This window comes from Anomaloglossus baeobatrachus, chromosome 4, assembly GCF_048569485.1.
Source record: "Anomaloglossus baeobatrachus isolate aAnoBae1 chromosome 4, aAnoBae1.hap1, whole genome shotgun sequence".
Taxonomy (NCBI): Eukaryota; Metazoa; Chordata; class Amphibia; order Anura; family Aromobatidae; genus Anomaloglossus; species Anomaloglossus baeobatrachus.
Genome location: NC_134356.1, coordinates 280,498,681 through 280,504,680, shown reverse-complemented (window position 1 = coordinate 280,504,680; position 6,000 = coordinate 280,498,681).

Here is a 6,000-nt window from a genome sequence, read left to right as displayed (position 1 = left end):
AGACCGTTCAGTCAGAAAAGTTCAAAGGAGTCGAGTGAAGTAGAGTGCAACAGTCAGAAGGTAGTGGCCGCCTGCAGGAGACCGGGAATACGACCAGCGGAACCGTAAGGGACCGGGACAGGGTAGTGGCCCGCCGGAACCGAACCGGGGAGCCAACTGGATACCGAAGCACCAGGCAGGGTACTCAGACCCCGACTAGGCTATATGCCACCACCATAGTCAGATTAACTGATTCCGGTCTGGACCTCAGGGGTTCATTCCCACCAAAGTCCCGATTGAAGGCAACAGCCCAACCCGTCCGTATAGTAGCCACCGCCAGAAGCCAGAGATCCAAGGGCCAGCGTCTGCGGGCAACAGGGGCTCCAACGACACATACAAGCCGGGGAGCGGACTACCAGTGCCCAGGCACACTGGTCACACTACAAACACAGATGCAGGAGAAAGGCAAACATTGCCAACCCGACTAGGAAGCTGCAGCCGGCTGCGGGCCCAGTTTATTCCTTAGTTTGGTTTACCAGTGACTGTGTGGTTTAATCGTGAGTACAACAGTGCCATCAGGCACCGCACCGCAACACTGCACCCTGCACCCCTGCCCACAGCCCGACCGGGCCCAACATCCCCTACCCACGGAGGGGGTCAACACCTAGCAGCGCCACTCCAACGCTCCCGGGAGTCCCCGTACCTTCACCGCAGCGGTGGTGCCCACCATCACCACAACCCGTGGGTGGCATCACGAACAATTATCCCAAAAACCAAATACCCGCATCCTCCGTGTGTAACGCCAACCCCCTTTCAGAGCGACGTGACCCCCGGGTCCGTGAGAGGCTCGAGCCACCACCCGTAGAACGCGAGCACGGATCAGAGCAGCTCGGCGGCCGCAGCAGAGGCCGCGGGGCGGTACACATCCATAGAGCCAAATATTGAGTCGCTGCAGTCACCTCTTCCATCACTTTGTCGCTATGTTTAGTATCCATTTGATTTTGTTAATTTCTGCTTTACACAAGGAACTGGCAGCAATTTTGTTTTTTTCGTGTGGTCTTAAAAGACCTATAATGTATGGGGTACATTGGCACTTCCAAATCCAGGTTTCCAGTGTGAAATAATTGAATGAAGTTGCCTTCCTAAAAAGGGTCATTTTCTTGAAAATAGATGACTAGGTAATTACTTTGACAGGGATTTTAACTTTCCTAAAATACAGCACCCACACATATCCATGTGCAGTGAGAAAGAAAATAAGTGTAAGGGTACTGTTCCACTTGCGATTTTCATCTGCAAGTGCGATCCGATAAAACACCGGATTGTACTCGCACTAGTGCAAAACTATGGGACAGTGTCCATCTGCGATTGATTTCTCATACCATAGTGGCATGCGGAATTAATCGCAGCATGCTGTGTTTGGCAGAGAGTCTCAGCTCATGCACCCTCATACAAGTCTATGGGAGCGTGTGAAACATCGCAAGTACTCGAATGTAATACGAGTGCAGGGCGATATACACAGACACAGCGGAGGAGATGGGAGAAAGTGCTCTCTCCCTCATCTCCGCACCTGTGATACGATCGCAATATCACATCACAGTCGCACGAGCCTCAGCTGACTCTCGCAACAGAGAGTCATTAGCAGATCGCTTCCGACGTTCTCGCTTCGGAAGGGGTACGCAAGTGGATAAGTACCCTATCAGTCAGGAAATCTACAGGTAGTACACAACACCTGCAATTTCATGAATTTTGCCCAAGGTTTTCTAGGCTCCAATGTAGGTCACATGACAACGTTTTGGGAAAAAGAAACCTTAAGGCTATGTGCCCACGCTGCGGAAAATGCGCGGATTTTGCTGCGGATTTCTCGCAGAAAAGCCGCGGATTTTCCGAAAATCTGCAGCACAGCTACTCCCCAGCCATTTCTATGGCATTTGGGAAATGCTGTGCCCACGCTGCGGATTTTTCCGCAGCGGAAATCGTGCGGCTTTCCGTGCGGAAAAATCTGCAGCATGTCAATTATTGTAGCGGATTTCTCTTACCTGCCTTGATAGAGACCCGAGTCACTTCTCCGTCCGGTGTACAGGAGCGCGGTGGATCCAGCCAGGTACAGGAAGGAAGAGGTGGGCGGAGCCTGCACGAGCTCCGGTCATGTGACAGCCGGAGCTAGTTCAGGCCCGCCCACCTCCAGCACAGTGAAACCAGACGCTGCCTGACAGTGACCCGGCCGCCGGAAAGCGAGGTGCTGCATGATGGAGGCAAGTATAAACTTCCCCGATCACGGCAGCACTTGTTCTGCATTGAGGATGCAGTGCCGAAGCCATGGCACTGTAGCCTCAATGCAAAATGCCCGCAGCATATCCGTACGTCATTCCGCAGCATGGAAACAGACAAAAGTTGTGGTGCTGTTTCCTGGGAGCACCTGCGGAATGTCGTGCGGATATATCCGCAGGACACTTTCCCCGTGGGCACATAGCCTTATGAAACTAGGACCTGTTGTCGCAGAGGAGGAATTTGGTAAATTGGCAGAAAACACATGTAAACTGATTTTTTTTTTTAATCCAAGAACCACAAACAAACCAGTATTAAATACCATAAATCTGGCAATAAAAAAAAAAAAAAAAAAAAACAGAACAGACCATATCAATTTTAAGGCTTACAGGAATTTGTTTCTTAAATGTATGTATTTGGTGTTAAAAAAAATCTTTGCAATTGTGTTTCATAAAAAAATAAAAATAAAAAAATGTACTGTTGAACACAGACCACATCAAAGTTGAATTTACAGGGGAAAAAATAAGCCTGTAAAAGCTAAATCAGGGAAGCTAAGGCTATATGCGCACGTTGCGTAGTGTCCATGCTCCAAAATTTGCAGCGATTTGGCAGTGCAGGTGCGCTTCAAATCACTTCAGAAACACTGCGTAATGGATGCAGTATGTTTGCAGCATAGATGCTGATTTCATGCACTCGATATGCTGCGTCTCACAGACAGAGTGGGAGCAGCATCCAAAGCACACAAATAAGTGACATGCTGCATTTTTGAACGCAGAGATTGTCAAATTTTTTACTCTCAAATCACTGCGTTCAAAAAAGCTTCGTGCGCATGGATTATGCACATTCATAGATTGCGCAAGGGACGCAGGAAGCATGCATTTACGCTGCAGTGCTAAACGCAGCGTAAATGCATGAAATTACGCAACGTGTGCACATAGCCTAATAAAACAGAAAGCTACAAACTCTCCACTGCGACAGAGCAAGCTCAATTACAGATTCCCAGCTAACTCATACTCCAGCCAGGAATAAAAAGAAACAATGCAACAAAGTCGAAGAAAGGAAAAACTGTGCAAAATATCTAAAATATCTAATGAAACCCAAATACCAAAAATTAATTTTTAGCCACAAATACAACTCCCTTTAAGTATCTGGAACAATTAATTGTTTTATGATCTCCGTGAAATGTCAAATTGGATAGGGGATAGGTGATTTATTAAAATAAATAAGTGACAGTCACACGCTTCCTGCATCGCTCATATAACCCAAGTCGAAATATTACTTACCATATAGATACTTGTGGTTAAGTAAACACAATTTATGTATTTTTATCTAGGTAAAAAGCCATTAATGCATATTGGTATAGGAAGCAGTATGCTTCAAACATGAAGATGCTGTATTTACACTAGAAAATAAACTGTGCATTACTTATTCTTAGACAGTAAAAACTAGATATAGGCTCCCTGCACCCAACCATGCGTCACTGCACACGGTTTGGAAACTATAGGACAGCAAAGCAATAAACCACAGAATCCTATAATCCTCGTTTTTCCACCATTTCATATCAGGAGCCATAACTTTTGCCGACAGCTTGTTTCAGGGCTTATTTTGTGGAGGATAAGTTGTATTTGTAAGTGTCCTCATTTTGGAATATGTACAACCTCAGCCATCTTATTAACTCTTAATGGAAACTAATTGTCTTTTTAAATTTAAAACTTTTTACCTTTCATTCGCTGGACAAAAAAAAAAAATGGGTCAGTGCGATTATGGCGAGACCAAATTTATGAAGCGTTATTTTATTTCAGTGCAATACAAACCACAGAAGAATATATTTTTGCGTAGCCAAAATGTGAACATTTTTCTGTCGAAGGCGCTGTAGAACTGCTTACTTTTGCGTGACAACCTGGTCTGATTTACTAGTTCATATGATCATGCGTACCATGATTTTGTATTACACATTTTTTATTTTTGTTCATTCAGCTTCTAAAAAAAAAGTTAAAAATAAAAAAAAAGGATAAAAGAAAAAATAACCAATAGTACTGGGTTGGTTTGCTTTTTGTTTAAGAGTTTTGATACTCTTGTGGAAAAAAAAAAAAAAAAAACAAAATGAGAAAACCAAAACATTTTTGTGACCCATTTACTGATGCCAAAAACCTATTTTTCCGTAAACACCGATGTGTCAGGCCTTCCTTTTTGCAGGATAAGTTATACTCTTGACTAATACCACATTTTGATTTTCCAGTACATACAGTCTTGATAACATTTATTCAATCGCTTTTTGTAGGTGAACTGAAAAAAAAAACAAAAAAAAAAAACAAGAAAAAAGCAGTTCTGGCGCATTGTTCCTCGTTTTGTTTTCTTTTATCTTGGCATTCACTTCTTGGAATAAAAATATAGCTTGCTAGTATGGGTTATGTATGTATGTATGTATGTATGTATGTATGTATGTATGTATGTATGTATGTATGTATGTATGTATGTATGTATGTATGTATGTATGTATGTATGTATGGTTTTAGGGATCTAGAGACACCACATATGCATTTATTTACTTTTTGGGGGTAGGGGAGAAGGGGGAGGGGGTTAAATGAAATTTTTTCCCCCAGAATAACCTTTTCTTTGCAAATACATTAGTCTGACAGGGGACTTTAATGAGCTTTAAGTGAATAATACATACGGCTCAATGCACATAGCGGACAGAGATCTCACTCCGATGACAGTGCTCGGTGCTTGCACAATGTTGTTTTATGCTCTGTCCTACTGTGGGCAGAGCATAAATCATTGCACAAGTTCAGAGTGACATACTGATGACATCGCTCGGTGCTTGTGTAGTGATGTTTTATGCTCTGCCCGAGGTAGGGCAGAGGACCCCTACAAGCCTATTAAGCAGGTTCTCTGTCCGCTATGTGGATGTTGCAGGACGAGTCGAGTCATCTAGGTCAATCAAAGCAGAAGGATGCTTTGGGTATTTTTTGGGCATACAGGGCAGAAGTGGAGTCAGGAACTGCTAGACATGTTTGTGGAATGCAGCACAAGTACAGTTAAAGGTGGTGGCATTTGTTCATGGGCTCAAACTGGCAACAGGTTCCCTTTCAACATGGAATCTCTTGAATCATTTGATTGCATTGATGATACACTATTATACTTAGGTAGTGCAGCACATTACCCAACCTGTCAGGGTTATACTGACAGGCAATCAAATAGATCGTGCCTGAGTCGATAGCTATCAATAAAACATTGGTCTATGGAAGACTCGACGGACACTGTTAGCAAGCCTACCATTATAACTGGTTCCCCGCGATCACATTGTGAGGAGTTGTAGTAAAAGAGGTAAGGAATTTGACAGCAATGACCATGTCATAGTTGCTATGGACCATGGCATGTAAAGAGTTAACAGGCCTGCAAGTACACATACTTCTTACCCACTACTGCTGTTTCTGTGCTAGGAGCAGGGAGTAAGAACAAAGAAGGAGAGCCCTGGGATTACAATGCCAGAACGGGCAAGGTGGCGGGTGAGAGGAGGGGGTGTAACCACTGTCTTTTTTGTCCTACTGGAAACTGTCAAGTTTATACATAGATACTGCCCATGCAGTGTACAATGATCGGAAGAATCTTAAGACTAAAACATTGGAAGAGAGTAGGGCCAATGACTTTATGACCCTCACATACCTGTTGAGATAGGTACATGATTATTCTAATGAACAGGACACGGAACCTGGTGATCATGTACACATCTCAACAGCGCAGCGCTGTTCAACT